This window comes from Heterodontus francisci, chromosome 10, assembly GCF_036365525.1.
Source record: "Heterodontus francisci isolate sHetFra1 chromosome 10, sHetFra1.hap1, whole genome shotgun sequence".
Lineage (NCBI taxonomy): Eukaryota > Metazoa > Chordata > Chondrichthyes > Heterodontiformes > Heterodontidae > Heterodontus > Heterodontus francisci.
The window spans coordinates 42,882,055-42,900,254 of NC_090380.1; the positions used below are offsets into that span (position 1 = coordinate 42,882,055).

The 18,200-nt window shown below is 46.0% G+C and overlaps 1 protein-coding gene across 1 annotated transcript in view; it reads left to right on the plus strand.

Moving 5' to 3' along the window:
- Positions 1-95: 95 nt before the first annotated feature.
- The window catches only part of LOC137374427 (MAP3K7 C-terminal-like protein), a 142,163-nt gene continuing 124,058 nt past the window's right edge, over positions 96-18,200 (plus strand). The window contains exon 1 of the mRNA XM_068040516.1: positions 96-147. The gene's annotated coding sequence lies outside the window, so the exon portion shown is untranslated. The remainder of the gene's footprint in view (positions 148-18,200) is intronic.

The following is an 18,200-nucleotide window of genomic DNA, read 5'->3' on the forward strand; positions in this document are numbered from 1 at the left end:
AGTCACGCTCCCTCACTCCCAGCAGCCACCGCAGTCACGCTCCCTCACTCCCAGCAGCCACCGCAGTCACGCTCCCTCACTCCCAGCAGCCACCGTGGCCACTCCATTTCTGGTTGGTTGTGAGCGGTAGTCGATGTTCAGTGGAAGGTTGGCAAGGCTTTCTGCTTCATTCGCCTGAATGACTCTACTTGCTTTCTGTGGCCTCCTTGTCTCGAGAGCGCCTAGAGGTGGTCAGTGGTTTTGTGAAGCAGTGCCTGGAGTGGCTATAAAAGCCAATTCTAGAGTGAGAAATTGTTTGTCGGGGCTGTTACACAGTTGGCTCTCTCCTTGCGCATCTGTCTTTTTTCCTGCCAACTGCTAAGTCTCTTTGACTTGCCACTCTTTAGCCCCGCCTTTATGGCTGCCCGCCAGCTCTGGTGATCGCTGGCAACTGACTCCCACGACTTGTGATCAATGTCACAGGACTTCATGTCGCGTTTTCGGACGTCTTTAAAGCGGAGACATGGACGGCCGGTGGGTCTGATACCAGTGGCGAGCTCGCTGTTCAATGTGTCTTTGGGGATCCTGCCATCTTCCATGCGGCTCACATGGCCAAGCCATCTCAAGCGCCGCTGGCTCAGTAGGGTGTATATGCTGGGGATGTTGGCCGCCTCGAGGACTTCAGTGTTGGAGATACGGTCCTGCCACCTGATGCCAAGGACTCTCCAGAGGCAGCGAAGATGGAATGAATTGAGACGTTGCTCTTGGCTGACACGTTGTCCAGGCCTCACTGCCGTAGAGCAAGATACTGAGGACACAGGCTTGATACACTAAGACTTTTATGTTCTGTGTCAGTACGCCATTTTCCCACACTCTCTTGGCCAGTCTGGACATAGCAGTGGAAGCCTTTCCCATGCGCTTGTTGATTTCTGCATCTAGAGACAGTTACTGCTGATAGTTGAGCCTAGGTAGGTGAACTCTTGAACCACTTCCAGAGCGTGGTCGCCAATATTGATGGATGGAGCATTTCTGACGTCCTGTCTCATGATGTTCGTTTTCTTGAGGCAGATGGTTAGGCTAAATTTGTTGCAGGCAGCCGCAATCCTGTCGATGAGTCTCTGCAGGCACTCTTCAGTGTGAGATGTTAATGCAGCATCGTCAGCAAAGAGGAGTTCCCTGATGAGGACTTTCCGTACTTTGGTCTTTGCTCTTAGACGGGCAAGGTTGAACAACCTGCCATCAGATCTTGTGTGAAGGAAAATTCCTTCTGAAGACTTGAACGCATGTGAGAGCAGCTGGGAGAAGAAGATCCCAAACAGTGTAGGTGCGAGAACACAGCCCTATTTCAGGCCACTCAGGATAGGAAAGGGGTCTGATGAGGGGCCGCTATGCTGAATTGTGCCTTTCATATTGTCATGAAATGAGGTGATGATACTTAGTAGCTTTGGTGGACATCTGATCTTTTCTAGTAGTCTGAAGAGACCACGTCTGCTGACGAGGTCAAAGGCTTGGGTGAGATCAATGAAAGCAACGTAGAGGGGCATCTGTTGTTCATGGCATTTCTCCTGTAGCTGGCGAAGGGAGAACAGCCTGTCAATGGTGGATCTCTCCGCTCGAAAGCCACACTGTGCCTCAGGGTAGACACGCTCAGCCATCTTCTGGAGCCTGTTTAAAGCGACTCGAGCGAAGGCTTTCCCCACTATGCTGAGCAGGGAGATTCCACGGTAGTTGTTGCAGTCACCGCGGTAACCTTGTTCTTATAGAGGGTGATGATATTGGCATCGTGCATGTCCTGTGGTACTGCTCCCTCGTCCCAGCACAGGCAAAGCAGTTCGTAGACTACTGAAAGTTTGGCAGGCTTGGCACTCTTGATTATTTCAGGGGTAATGCCATCCTTCCCAGGGGCTTTTCCGCTGGCTAGACAATCAATGGCATCACTGAGTTCCGATTTTGTTGGCTGTACGTCCAGCTCGTCCATGACTGGCAGAGACTGGGCTGCATTGAGGGCGGTCTCAGTGACAACATTTTCCCTGGAGTACAGTTCTAGGTAGTGCTCCACCCAGCGGTCCATTTGCTTGCGTTGGTCAGTGATTGTGTCCCCTGATTTAGATTTGAGGGGGGCGATCTTCTTGATGTTTGGCCCAAAAGCTCTCTTAATGCCATCATGCATTCCTCTGATGTTTCTGGTGTCAGAGGCCAGCTGAATATGACTGCATAGGTGTTGCCAGTAGTCATTTGCGCAGCGCCTGACTGTTCTTTGTGCAGCGGTTCTGGCTGCTTTAAGTGCTATGGATGTTTACACGCTGGGGGCTTTCTTGTCGTTCAGCAGTGCAATGCGCTTAGCAGCTATGACAGGTTCAAGCTCTTCAAAGTGAGATTGAAACCAGTCTACATTCCGCTTCACACGTTTGCCATAGGTGGTCATTGCTGAGTCATAGATGGCGTCTCTGATGTGGGCCCACTTGGTCTCTGCATCCCCTGTAGGAGTGTTTTGAAGGGCTTTTTCAAGTGAATTTAGAAACCTATGTAACAGCTGTGGATGAGAGATTCTGCTAGTGTTGATGCGCGGGCGGCCCTTCTGCTTGGAGTGATGCAGCTTCTTTGATCTTGGGTGTCTCCAAGAAACCTGGTGACAGGGTTTAGTGTGAAAGAACGAGTTGGTGATGCAGTGGTTATGATAGGTACACAACTCAAGCAGTCTCTGTCCATTCTCATTCATCCTTCCAATGCCATAGTGCCCAAGGCAGGAGACCATGAGTCATGGTCGGCCCCAACCCTGACGTTAAAGTCCCCCAGCAGGAATAGGTGTTCGGTACTTGGGATGCTACTAATGATATTATGGAGTTCCTCGCTACTTGCTACACATCTACACATCCAAAAACCTATCGAGATAACAAAGAGAAGGCAAAGAGCCACACCAGCTTTGATGGTCACAAACATTCCTTGGCCCATCATTCATCTCCAGGAGATCCTGGTGCGTGCCTTTGGGATCAGCTTCTCCAGACCGAGCAGAATTCTCCACATTAACCACTGGCTTCTATTTTTAATTTTACAAACCTATGACAGAATTGAAAAGATAAGCTAATCTATCAAATTGTTGAAACTACAATGAACTGCATTGTGTAGCACTATTAATATAGTAAAATATCTCAAGGAGCTTCACAGGAATGTTAGCAAAGAAAATTTGAGACTGAGCCACATGAGATATTAGGTCAGCTGTCCATAAGCTTGGTGAAAGAGGTAGCTTTTAAGGAGTGTCTTCCTAAACATAGCCATCGGGCTATGGACCAAGGACTGGAAAGTGGGATTAGGCAGGATTGGCTCTTTATCAGCTGGTACAGGCATAATAGGCCGAATGGCCTTCTTCAGTGCTGGAAGATTTCTATGTTTCTTAAAGGAGGAAAGTGAGGCAGAAAGGTTCAGGGAAGGAATTCCAGAGCTGACGGCCAGGCAGCTGAACGTGCAGCCACCAATGGTGGAGCGATTAAACTCTGGTGTAAGAGGTTCCCGCTCCCGTTTCCCCCCCTTACTGATGGTTCTTGGCTTTAGGATTTTATAAAGGACAAATTGCACAGACACAGGGTTGGGCTGAACCACAAACTTGTTTATTAAAACCCTCCTAACACACTGATACAAAGACCTCTAAACTAATTTAAAGGACCCCACACGACACCTTGATTGATTAGTCGGATTTAAATCCCTCCACGATTTAACCTCAGCTCCCACCCAAACACAAAAGTCACCACGACTTATAAGACAAACTTTTTTCGAAAAACCACAGGCCAAACCCCATGTTTCTGCCCCAAACTCACTCAATTCAAAACCCAAACCCTCCCAGGATTTGGTTGTTACACTTAAAATTGCTTTGAACTCTCAGCCCCAAATACCCCTTGGATTTGGTTGATAACTTACAAACCTCCACGCGGCTGGTCCTTCCGATGAGAATTTGTAGGTCCACAAGCCAGGTTGACTGTTCCTGACCCTCCTTCTTGACTGCAGTGCCAAACCCCTCGATCTTGTCCTTTTAATGATGATCCTTATCAAAATATCATAAACACATCTGAAGCCATCCTGCTGGATGGTCAGCACTTAGCACTTTTTAATCTCTTTCCTCTGTTACCTGCCTGGTCCAGACAGATCCACTCAGTGCTGATGTTATTTCCATGACCGAGAACAATGAACTCCACCAAGGTGAGGTATTCCAGGCTCCAGAGCTGATGTACATGAAAAAGGTTTCTCTCCTATCTTGATAGGAGTGAATCTTGTGGTTTGCAGCCAGTTAGTTATAACAATGGCCTCCCCAATTACTTATTTGGGTTACATGATGGCAGATATACTGTGTCACTGTTATGATAATGTCCCAAATTCCAGTCCTTTAACAGTATCAGTTCTGTTGTGATGTTGGAATGTTTGAAATTGACCCATTGGAATGCATCTTGCCTCTTTGTGCTTTGTGTTGAGTTTTGGCTTTCATTCACAGTACTATTGTCCGTGGGGGTTGGGGTTCCTTTCCCATACTCCACACAGTCCCATTTTAAAGTCCAGTTTGCAGGGGGGGTGGTGGGAAGGAATTCTGATCCCACACAGGGATGCTGAAGAGACCAGAATTAGATAAGCGCAGATTTCTCGGAGGGTTGTGGGGCTGGGGGAGATTACAGACATAAGGAGGGTTGAGGCCATGGAGGGATTTGAAAACAAGGATGAGAATTTTAAGATCAAGTTGCTGAACTGGGAGGCAATGTAGGACAGCGAGCCTAGGGATGATTGGTGAATGGGACATTTAGATGAGCTCAAGTTCATGTAGGGCGGACGACGGGAGGCCAGTCAAGACATGTTTGGAATAGTCAAGTCTAGAGGTAACAAAAGCATAATGAGCATTTCAACAGCAGATGAACTGAGGCAGGGACAGAGAAAGGTGATGTAGAGGTGGTCATAGAATGATAGAGTTATACAGCACAGAAACAGGCCCTTCGGCCCACCGTGTCCGCGCCGGCCATCAAGCCTATCAATTCTAATCCCATTTTCCAGCACTTGGCCCATAGCCTTGTATGCTATGGTGTTTCAAGTTTCTCATCTAAATACTTCTTAAATGTTGTGAGGGTTCCTGCCTCTACCACCTCTTCAGAGGGTGGATTCCAACCACACCGTGGGTGAAATTTATTTCCTCAAACCTCTCTAAATCTCCTGCCCCTTACCTTAAATCTAAGACCCCTGGTTATTGACACCTCTGCTAAGGGAAAATGTTTCATCCTATCTATGCCCCTTATAATTTTGTATACCTCAATCAGGCCACCCCCCCTCAGCCTTCTCTGCTGTAAGGAAAACATCCCTAGCCTATCCAGTCTCTCTTCATAGTTGAAATGCACCAGCCCAATGCACTCAAATGCTGGTGAATCTCCTCTGCACCCTCTCCAGTGCAATCACATCCTTCCTATAGTGTGGTGACCAGAACTGTACACAGTACTCCAGCTGTGGCCTAACTAGCTGTGTCATGTGTTTAAATGCCATGTGATCAAATGTCACATGATCAAATCTCCAGGAATATGTCAAAGTAGAGTTGGCAACCCTAGGTTGGAGGTAACAGAGGCATGGATGAGGAAACAAAGTAAATTAACAAAAGATTTAATTGGAGTCCATGGGGCTAATGTTCTGACTACAAGCTATATGTATCTGTAAGCGCCATGCAATTTGTAATAGGGGATGAATGATGTACCTAGTCCTGAGAAGGTGTCTACACCTCAATTTTTTTTTTAAATGAGCGCTGAGGCTCTGCCTCTTACTTAGCAAAGAATAGAAATTATGCACTTCTCTTGTGATGTTGCCCAGGTCAGAATTGCAATTCTTGCCAATGTTAGGCAACTGCATTTATGAATAATACTTAAAAAAAATTCCTTTTGCAACATGTCACAAGACAGATTGCAAAATTACAGTAAAAAATGACTCAAGTAGTTTTGAGTACATGTCTGTAGCATAGGAACATAGCATGTGAGAATTAAGAGCACTTAACACTCATAGGGCCGAATTCTCAAATGCATGCCCTCGGCAGGAAGTTGTGTCGACCAATCATGCACATTGGACAATCATTGGCAGGACAAGGCCAGGAGCTTGTAGTGGTGATGGAGCAGATATGGGTTGGAAGCTCATCTCAGGTAGATAGGGTCAACATGATCCCTGCAGTCTCACACTTCCATTATTTTAAATAATAAAATTCCTCCGATAACCGACTTCACATTGAGGATACACTCCATTGTGTTGTGTGGCACTACCACTGTGCTAAATGGGATAGATTTGGAACAGATCTGGTCGCTCAAAACTGGGCATCCATCAGACCCTGTGAGCCATCAGCAGCAGCAGAATTGTAGTCAACCACAATCTGTAACCTTATGACCCAGCATATCCCTCACTCTATCATTACCATCAAGTCAGGGGATCAACTCTGGTTCAATGGGGAGTGCAAGAGAGCATGCCAGGACCAGCACCAGGCATACCTAAAAATGAGATGCCGCCCTGCTAAGTGACAACACAGGCAACATGCATGCTAAACAACAGAAGTAGCATGCAGCAGAGCAAAGTGATTCCACAACCAATGGAACAGATCAAAGCTCTGTAGTCCTGCTACATCCAGTTATGAATGGTAGTGATGTAGGTAGTTTTGGAGTGTTAGAATTAGCTTTACTTTATTATTTACTTTATTCTTTCATTTGATACCAACACATTAACAATTAAAGGAGTCAGTTATATTTTATACCATTGTATTAAAAGAACTCAGTCAAAATTAACCTTAGAATCTTGTCTGCCTTATGCATATATTGATTAACTTACAGTATTGATTAATCAGCTAATGTATAAGTTTAAACATTCAATTCTTTTATAATCTACTGTGGTCAGAAGAGCTGGTCATCCATGTTAAGCTAGGGACTATGAGCTCCAAGTAACCATTTGTTATTTACCAGGGGGCACAGATTTAAGGTGATTGGTAGAAGGATTAGAGGGGACATGAGGAAAAACATTTTCACCCAGAGTGGTGGGTGTCTGGAATTCACTGCCAGGATCGGTGGTGGAGGCAGAGACCCTCAATTATTTTAAAAGGTACCTGGACATGCACCTGAAGTGCTGCAAGGCTATGGACCAGGTGCTGGAAGGTGGGATTAGATTGGGCGGCTAGTTCCTATTTTTTTTCTTTTCAGCCGGCACGGACACGACGGGTTGAATGGCCTCCTTCTGTGCCGTAATTTTTCTATGGTTCTAACCACATGCAACAGGACATAAATAGGCTAGCAGAATGGGCAGAGAGGTGGCAGATGGAATTTAATACTGACATATGTAAGGGAGCGGCAATATATACTTAATGGCACAGTTCTAAAGAGTGTGCAGGAACAGAGGGACCTGAGGGTGCATGTGCATTGATCTCTGATGTTGGCAGGACATATTGAGAGAGTGGTTAGTAAAGCATATGGGATCTTGGGCTTCATAAATAGAAGCATTGAGTACAAAAGCAGCAAATTTATGCTGAACATTTATAAAGCTCTGATTAGGCCCCAACTCGAGTATTGTGTCCAGTTCTGGTCACCACACTTCAGGAAGGTTGTGAGGATCTGTGAGAGGGTGCAGAGGAGATTTACCAGAATGGTTCCAGGAATGGAGGATTTTAGTTCCAAGGTTAGGTTGGAAAAGCTGGGATTGTTCTCCTTGGAACAGAGGAGATTGAGGAGAGATTTAACAGAAACGTACAAGATTATGACAGGCTTAGATAAAGTAGACAAGAAAAAGCTGTTCCCATTAACAAATGTACAAGAACTAGGGGATACAGATTGAATGTTTTGGGCAAAGGATGCAGGAGGAATATGAAGAAGCACTTTTTTTACACTCTCTGATGCTGAGCGTTCTGTACTCAGCAAAAGTCTCAGTTTTATCCCCTTACGCCCCCACCTCAATGAATTTCGCGCTCGGCATGACGTTGAGTTCTTCTTCCGTCGCCTCCGCCTCCGGGCTCACTTCTTCGACCAGGAGTCCTCCCCCCGACCAGCAGACCCATTCACCCGCCTCCAGCATTCTCCCTCTACCTGGACCCTTCACCCTGGCCTCTTAACCGCTCTTGATCTCTTCATTGAAAACTGTCGGCGAGACATTGGTCGTCTCAATTTCTCTGCCCCCCTCACTCACTCTATCCTGTCCCCCTCTGAACTTGAGGCACTCTGTTCTCTCAGGTCTAACCCCGACATGGTCATCAAACCTGCAGACAAGGGTGGTGCTGTTGTTGTATGGCGTACCGACCTCTACCTTGCAGAAGTTCAACGCCAACTCACAGACACCTCTTCCTACCTCCCTCTGGACCATGACCCCACCACCGAACATCAAGCCACCGTCCAAAGGACTGTCACTGACCTCATCTCCTCTGGAGATCTTCCCTCTACAGCTTCCAACCTCATAGTCCCGCAACCCCGGACAGCCCGCTTCTACCTCCTTCCCAAAATCCACAAACGGGACTGTCCCGGCAGACCCATTGTGTCAGCCTGCTCCTGCCCCACTGAACTTATTTCTTCCTATCTAGACTCTATCTTTTCTCCGCTGGTCCAGTCTCTTCCCACCTACATCCGTGACTCTTCTGACGCCCTACGTCATTTTGACAATTTCCAGTTTCCTGGTCCCAACCGCCTCCTCTTCACTATGGACGTTCAATCGCTCTACACCTCCATCCCCCACCAGGATGGTTTGAGGGTTCTCCGCTTCTTCCTGGAACAGAGGCCCAACCAGTCCCCATCCACCAACACCCTCCTCCGCCTGGCTGAACTTGTTCTCACATTGAACAACTTCTCCTTCAACTCCATGCATTTCCTTCAAGTAAAAGGTGTCGCTATGGGTACCCGCATGGGTCCTAGTTATGCCTGTCTTTTTGTGGGATATGTCGAGCATTCTTTGTTCCAGTCCTACTCAGGCCCCCTCCCCCAACTCTTTTTCCGGTACATTGATGACTGTATCGGTGCCGTTTCCTGCTCCCGCCCCGAACTAGAAAACTTTATCAACTTTGCTTCCAATTTCCACCCTTCTCTCACCTTTACATGGTCCATCTCTGACACTTCCCTTCCCTTCCTCGACTTCTCTGTCTCCATCTCTGGGGATAGGTTGTCTACCAATATCCATTATAAGCCCACTGACTCCCACAGCTACCTCGACTACACTTCTTCACACCCTACCTCCTGTAAGGACTCCATTCCATTCTCCCAGTTTCTCCGTCTCCGACGCATCTGCTCTGATGATGCTACCTTCCATGACGGTGCTTCTGATATGACCTCCTTTTTCCTCAACCGAGGATTTCCCCCCACTGTGGTTGACAGGGCCCTCAACCGTGTCCGACCCATTCCCCGCACCTCTACCCTCACCCCTTCCCCTCCCTCCCAGAACCGTGACAGGGTTCCCCTTGTCCTCACTTTTCATCCCACCAGCCTCCATATCCAAAGGATCATCCTCCGCCATTTTCGCCACCTCCAGCGTGATGCCACTACCAGTCGCATCTTCCCCTCCCTTCCCCTGTCAGCATTCCGAAGGGATCGTTCCCTCCGCGACACCCTGGTCCACTCCTCCATTACCCCCACCACCTCGTCCCCGTCCCAGGGCACCTTCCCTTGCAATCGCAGGAGGTGTAATACCTGCCCATTTACCTCCTCTTTCCTCATTATCCCAGGCCCCAAACACTCCTTTCAGGTGAAGCAGCGATTTACTTGTACTTCTTTCAATGTAGTATACTGTATTCACTGCTCACAGTGTGGTCTCCTCTACATTGGGGAGACCAAGCGCAGACTGGGCGACCGCTTTGCGGAACATCTCCGCTCAGTCCGCAAGCAGGACCCTGAGCTTCCGGTTGCTTGCCATTTCAACACTCCCCCCTGCTCTCATGCCCATATCTCTGTCCTGGGATTGCTGCAGTGTTCCAGTGAACATCAACGCAAGCTCGAGGAACAGCATCTCATCTACCGATTAGGCACACTACAGCCTGCCGGACTGAACATTGAGTTCAATAATTTCAGAGCATGACAGCCCCCCACTTTACTTTCATTTTTAGTCATTTTTAGTTATTTTTTCTTCCTTCTTTTTTTTTTACATTCCTTTTTACATTTTTTACAATCTTTTTTTGCATTTATTTCATTTCACCTTAGTTTGTTCAGTTTGCTTACCCACTGTTTTTTTCAGGTTGTTTTTCTTCAGGTTTGCACTTGCTGCTGTTCAATATTCAGTATATTCACACCTAATCTGTACTAATGCTTTGTCTTTCAACACACCATTAACATATTGTTTGCCTTTGCTCCGTGACCTTTTGGTCAGCTATGTGGCCTGGTCCAATCTGCACCTTCTCCTTTGTTATCTCTTGCCCAACCCCCACCTCACTTGTTTATAATCTGTGACTTTTCTAATATTTGTCAGTTCCGAAGAAGGGTCACTGACCCGAAACGTTAACTCTGCTTCTCTTTCCACAGATGCTGCCAGACCTGCTGAGTGAATCCAGCATTTCTTGTTTTTGTTTCAGATTTCCAGCATCCGCAGTATTTTGCTTTTACTTTTTTTACACAGCAGGTGTAATGACTTAGAACTCGCTGCCCACAAGGGTGGTGCAAGTGGAGATGATCAATGACTTCAAGAGGAAATTGGATGGTCACCTGAGAGAAATAAACTTGCAGGGCTCCGGGGATCAAGCCAGGGAGTGGCTGCATAGCTCTGTGGAGAGCCAGCATGGATTTGATGGGCTGAATGGCCTCTTTCTGTGCTGTAAATGACTATGATGCTATAAGAACAAAAGAACCATTAGATCAGATCGACTGAGAGGGTCTTCACATCACCTGCAAAAGCTGTGAAGTTATTTTCATAAATTTGTTCAGTATAATATTACTTCTGAAAAACTTTCTGAACTTACTATCCAAATATCCTGTTGCCTTAATTGGTTAAGTCTTGTCTGAACAACAGTTAAAGTTATTTAGACATATAGTGGACAATTAAACAAATAACCAGAGGAGGAGGCTCTACAAACATCCCCATTAGCAATGATGGGGGAGCCCAGCACGTAAGTGCAAAAGACGATGGTTGCAATGCTTCAACCTTTTCATCCAGTGGAGTGGATGATCCATCTCGGATTCTTCCTGAGGTCCACAGCCTCACTGATTCCAGTCTCCAGCGAATTCAATTCACTCCACGTGATACTAAGAAATGGCTGAAGGCACTGGATAATGCAAAGGCTATGGGCCCTGACAACACCCTAGCAGTAGTAATGAAGACTTGTGCTCCAGAACTAGCCGCGCTGTTCCAATACAGCTACAATACTGCCATCAACCCGACAATGTGTAAAATTGCCCAGGTATGTCCTGTACACAAAAAGCAGGACAAATCCAATCTGGCCAATAACTGCCCCATCAACCTACTCTCGATTATCAGCAAAATGATGGAAGGTATTACCAACAGTGCTATCAAGCAGCACTTACATAGCAACAACCTGTTCACCGATGCTCAGTTTGGGTCCCGCCTGGACCTCTCACTCCAGACCTCATGACAGCCTTGGTCCAAACATGAACAAAAGAGCAAAATTCTGCAGGTGAGGTAAGAGTGGCTGCCTTTGACATTAAGGCAGCATTTAACTTGAGTGTGGCATCAAGGAAACCTAGCAAAACTGAACTCAATGGGAATCAGGGTAAACTCTCCACTGGTTGGAGTCATACCTAGCACAAAGGAAGGTGATTGTGGTTGTTGGAGACCAATCATCTCAGCCCTAGGACATCACTGCAGGAGTTCCTCAGGGTAGTGTCCAAGGCCCAACCATCTTCAGCTGCTTCATCAATGGCCTTCTCTCCAAAATAACGTCAGAAGTTTTTTTATATTCTTTCATGGGATGTGGGCGTCGCAGGCCAGGCCAGCATTTATTGTCCATCCCTAATTGCCCTTGAACTGAGTGGCTTGCTAGGCCATTTTGAGGGCATGTAAGAGTCAATCACATTGCTGTGGATCTGGAGTCACATGTAGGCCAGACCAGGTAAGGACAGCAGATTTCCTTTCCTAAAGGACATTAGTGAACCAGATGGGTTTTTACAACAATCGACAATGGTTTCATGTCCATCATTAGACCAGCTTTAAATTCCAGATTTATTAATTGAATTCAAATTCCACCTTCTGCTGTGGTGGGATTCGAACCCATGTGCCCAGAGTAATACCTGGGTCTCTGGGTTACTAGTCCAGTGACAATACCAGTACGCCACTGCATACTGGGGATGTTCGCAGATATTTGCACAGTATTCATTTGCGACTGAATGGCAGGAGGCAGAGAGTAGGTACTCTAATGGGCAGGTACTCTAATTGGGAGAATGTGATTAGTGGTGTTCCACAAGGATCTGTGTTGGGGCCACAACTATTCACCATATTTATTAACCACTTAGATGATGGAATAGAAATCCACATATCCAAATTTGCCAATGATACAAAGATAGGCAGCATTGTAAGCGGTGTAGATGGAAGCATAACATTACAAAGAGATATTGATTGATTAAATGAATGGGCAAAACAGTGGCAAATGGATTTCAGTCTAAAGGGTGAAAAGCTAGAAACAGTGGAGGTCCAAAGACGTTTTGGGGGTGCATGTACACAGATCACTAAAATTTCATGAACAGGTACAGATAATCAAAAAGGCTAATGGAATGCTGGCCTTTATATCTAGAGGATAGAATACAAGGGGGTAGATGTCGTGCTTCAGCTATACTATGCCCTGGTTAGACAACACCTGGAGTACTGTGAGCAGTTTTAGGCACCACACCTTTGGAAGTATATTGGCCTAGAGGGAGTACAGCGTAGATTTACCAGAATGATACCTCAATTCCAACTGTTAAATTATCAGGAGAGATTACACAAATTTGGGTTGTAGTCCATGGAATTTAGAAGGCTAAGAGGTGATTTGATTGAAGTTTTCAAGATATTAAGGTGAACACATAGGTTTGATAGACAGAATCTATTTCCTTTGGTTGGAGAGTCTAGGAGAAGGGGGCATAGTCTAAAAATTAGAGCCAGATCTTTCAGGAGTGAAATTAGGGAAAACTTCCAGCGCAGAAGGTGGTAGAAGTTTGGAACTCTCTTCCACAAATCGCAGTTGATGTTAGATCAATTGTTAATTTTAAAACTCAAATTGATAGATTTTGTTCGCCAGAGTTATTAAGAGATCTGGAACAAAGGTAGGTATATGGAGTTAGGAGACAGATCAGCCATGATCTCATTGAATGGCAGAACAGGCTCGAGGGGCTAAATGGCCTACCTGTGTTCTTAGGTAGCGAGAGGTGGAAAGCTTAGCTGGTTTTATTTACCCAACCTCCCCCACTGCCCTGGCTATGTTTGGCTAGTTTCGCATTGGAGTTACTGTCTTAATAGCCTGTCAAGATTGTTCAAAACCAGAATTATCGACTAAACCACAGTTTAGTGTTATTTCCAAAATAGAATTGTAGAAACCATCTATGGATTTGAACGGAGAACTTTGAACTTTAAAACTCTTTCAAATATTTTCTGAAAATCCTAGGTAAGCGCATCTTCCAATTTTCTCAACTGTTGCAAAGCTTACATTTGTCTCTGAAGACATTGACGGGGCAGAAGACCATTCCTCTTTCCAAGAATGAACCTCAGATCAGCGGTGGTGGGTGGGGCGCAGAATTCATTGGTTCAGTAGCAACATTTCAAATACTGATTTCATTTACATTTTTATGCGATTGATATACTCATGCCAAGTACTGATATCATCTGCATATTCCATCTTGACACAGTTCAAAGAATCAGGCTCCAGCCTGTTTTAGAATTAGAATTAGAATATTACAGCGCAGTACAGGCCCTTCGGCCCTCGATGTTGCGCCGATCATCTGACCTACACTATTCCATTGACATCCATATGTCTATCCAATGACCACTTAAATGCCCTTAAAGTTGGCGAGTCTACTACTGTTGCAGGCAGGGCGTTCCACGCCCCTACTACTCTCTGCGTAAAGAAACTACCTCTGACATCTGTCCTATATCTTTCACCCCTCAACTTAAAGCTATGTCCCCTCGTGTTTGCCATCCTCATCCGAGGAAAAAGACTCTCACTATCCACCCTATCTAACCCTCTGATTATCTTGTATGTCTCTATTAAGTCACCTCTCCTCCTCCTTCTCTCTAACGAAAACAACCCCAAGTCCCTCAGCCTTTCCTCGTAAGACCTTCCTTCCATACCAGGCAACATCCTAGTAAATCTCCTCTGCACCCTTTCCAAAGCTTCGACATCCTTCCTATAATGCGGTGACCAGAACTGCACGCAATACTCCAGGTGCGGCCTCACCAGAGTTTTGTACAGCTGCATCATGACCCCGTGGCTCTGAAACTCGATCCCCCTACTAATAAAGGCTAACACACCATATGCCTTCTTATGTGTTTGATGACAGCTGTGAGACCTTTGAGAAAGTGGGGCAGGATCACTGTTTGGCTGGAGCTCTCTTTGAAAAAAATCAATTCGGTGACCAGAGGTTTTCATCATAGAAATATGTTGAGCTTCTTGTGTCAAGTCTACCATCAGCTTCAATCTCGCAGGTAGCAGCCTCAGGCCTATTTGCTGTAATTGTTGGGCCAGCCAGAATAAAGTTGAGTTAGTTTTCAAACAGTTGCTTGTCACAAAAGTTGAGAAGCCAATCTATATTTGAAAGTTCTGATGAAGGGTCACAAACCTGAAACGTTAACTCTGCTTCTCTCTCCACAGATGCTGCAGGACCTGCTGAGTATTTCCAGCACTTTCTGTTTTTTATTTCAGATTTCCAGCATCTGCTTTAAAGTTTATGCTTAGAGAGAAAGCAAGTGGTACTTTTATTGTTTTATACATTGAGGAGTGTAGAGATCTGTATCTTCGATTGGGGTATAAATCTTACTGTTCATCATTTGTCTTACATTTAATAAAACCATTTGATGCTTCACAGGCTGACTGTATGCTAACAGTGAAAATTCACTCTGCTTTCAAAGAGAGGAGAATTACATGGCACATGATATATTCCAGGAGCTGATGTACAGTGCAAGGGTTCTCTGTTAACAAACCTTGAGTCTCACTGTTGCTTGCCTAGATATCGGGCAAAAAAGATCACTCCAGATTATGGGGGCATGAGTTTAGCTTCCAGAAATGGCCTTAGAGAAAACTAAACCCTAGTTAATACATCATGACTCAAAAATGTGACACATGGCTCAGTTGCTAAATTCAGTGTGTAACTGAGCTTTACACAGCAGTAAGTCCCACAGCAGCACAGTGGCGCAGTGGTTAGCACTGCAGCCTCACAGCTCCAGCGACCCGGGTTCAATTCTGGGTACTGCCTGTGTCTGCGTGGGTTTCCTCCGGGTGCTCTGGTTTCCTCCCACATGCCAAAGACTTGCAGGTTGATAGGTGAATTGCCCATTATAAATTGCCCCTAGTATAGGTAGGTGGTAGGGAAATATAGGGACAGGTGGGGATGTGGTAGGAATATGTAATTAGTGTAGGATTAGTATAAATGGGTGGTTGATGGTCGGCACAGACTCGGTGGGCCGAACGGCCTGTTTCAGTGCTGTATCTCTAAAAAATAAAATAAAATAAAAAGCATGTGGACTGTGCTGAGCTAGCTCAGTTCAGCCAGAGCACCAAAGTCCTTGGTCTAGAAAATGAAAAATCAACCAAGATTCTGAAGGGGGAGGGTGAACAGCCAGAGGTTGTGGTACACATTGGTACAAACGACATAGGCTGGAAGAGTGATGAGGTCCTGCAGGGGGAGTTTAAGGAGTTAGGTAGAAAGTTAAAAGACAGGACCTCAAGGGTTGCAATCTCGGGATTACTCCCTGTGCCACGTAGCAGTGAGGCTAGAAATAGGAAGATAGTGCAGCTAAACGTGTGGCTGAACAGCTGGTGTAGAAGGGAGGGTTTCAGATATCTGGACCATTGGGATCTCTTCAGGGACAGATGGGACCTGTACAAGAAGGACGGGTTGCATCTAAACTGGAGGGGCACAAATATCCTGGCTGCGAGGTTTGCTAGCGTCACTCGGGAGGGTTTAAACTAGTGTGGCAGGGGGGTGTGAACCAGAGCAGTAGGACAGCAAGTGAAATAAATGAAGGGGAACTAGTAAATAAGGCCAGTAAGACTAAGAGGAAGAGCAGGCAGGGAGATGTTGCGGAGAACAGCGGGACTGGTGGTCTGAAGTGCATTTGTTTCAATGCGAGAAGTATAACAGATAAGGCAGATGAACTTAGAGCTTGGATTAGTACTTGGAACTATGATGTTGCTATTACAGAGACTTGGTTGAGGGAAGGACAGGATTGGCAGCTAAATGTTCCAGGATTTAGAAGCTTCAGGCGGGATAGAGGGGGATGTAAAAGGGGTGGGAGAGTTGCATTACTGGTTAAGGAGAATATCACAGCTGTACTGCGGGAGGACACCTCAGAGGGGTCATGCAGCGAGGCAATATGGGTGGAGCTCAGGAATAGGAAGGGTGCAGTCACGATGTTGGGGGTTTACTACAGGCCTCCCAACAGCCAGTGGGAGGTAGAGGAGCAGATATGTAGACAGATTTTGGAAAGATGTAAAGGTAACAGGGTTGTAGTGGTGGGTGATTTTAACTTCCCCTATATTGACTGGGACTCACTTAGTGCTAGGGGCTTGGATGGGGCAGAATTTGTAAGGAGCATCCAGGAGGGCTTCTTGAAACAATACGTAGATAGTCCAGCTAGGGATGGGGCCGTACTGGACCTGGTATTGGGGAATGAGCCAAGCCAAGTGGTCGAAGTTTCAGTTGGGGAGCATTTCGGGAACAGTGACCATAATTCCATACGTTTTAAGGTACTTGTGGATAAGGATAAGAGTAGTCCTCGGGTGAAGGTGCTAAATTGGGGGAAGGCTAATTATAACAATATTAGGCAGGAACTGAAGAATTTAGATTGGGGCGGCTGTTTGAGGGTAAATCAACATCTGACATGTGGGAGTCTTTCAAACGTCAGTTGATTAGAATCCAGGACCAGCATGTTCCTGTGAGGAAGAAGGATAAGTTTGGCAAGTTTCGGGAACCTTGGATAACGCGGGATATTGTGAGCCTCGTCAAAAAGAAAAAGGAAGCATTCGTAAGGGCTGGAAGGCTGGGAACAGACGAATCCCTTGAGGAATATAAAGACAGTGGGAAGGAACTTAAGCAAGGAGTCAAGAGGGCTAAAAGGGGTTATGAAAAGTCATTGGCAAACAGGATTAAGGAAAATCCCAAGGCCTTTTATACGTATATAAAGAGCAAGAGGGTAACCAGGGAAAGGGTTGGCCCACTCAAGGACAGAGAAGGGAATCTATGTTTGGAGCCAGAGGAAATGGGCGAGGTACTAAATGAATACTTTGCATCAGTATTCACCAAGGAGAAGGACTTGGTGGATGATGAGCCGAGGGAAGGGAGTGTAGATAGTCTCAGTCATCTCATTATCAAAAAGGAGGAGGTGTTGGGTGTCTTGCAAAGCATTAAGGTAGATAATTCCCAGGGTCTGATGGGATCTACCCCAGAATACTGAGGGAGGCAAGGGAAGAAATTGTTGGGGCCTTGACAGAAATCTTTGCATCCTCATTGGCTACAGGTGAGGTCCCAGAGGACTGGAGAATAGCCAATGTTGTTCCTTTATTTAAGAAGGGTAGCAAGGATAATCCAGGAAATTATAGGCCAGTGAGCCTTACGTCAGTGGTAGGGAAATTATTAGAGAGGATTCTTTGGGACAGGATTTACTCCCATTTGGAAACAAATGGACTTATTAGCGAGAGGCAGCATGGTTTTGTGAAGGGGAGGTCGTGTCTCACTAATTTGATTGAGTTTTTTGAGGAAGTGACAAAGATGATTGATGAAGGAAGGGCAGTGGATGTTATCTAAATGGACTTCAGTAAAGCCTTTGACAAGGTCCCTCATGGCAGACTGATACAAAAAGTGAAGTCACATGGGATCAAAGGGTTGCTGGCAAGATGGATACAGAACTGGCTCGGTCATAGAAGACAGAGGGTATCAGTGGACGGGTGCTTTTCTGAATGGAGGGATGTGACTAGTGGTGTTCCGCAGGGATCAGTGCTGGGACCTTTGCTGTTTGTAGTATATATAAATGACTTGGAGGAAAATGTAGCTGGTCTGATTAGTAAGTTTGCGGACGACACAAAGGTTGGTGGAGTTGCGGACAGTGATGAGGATTGTCAGAGGATACAGCAGGAT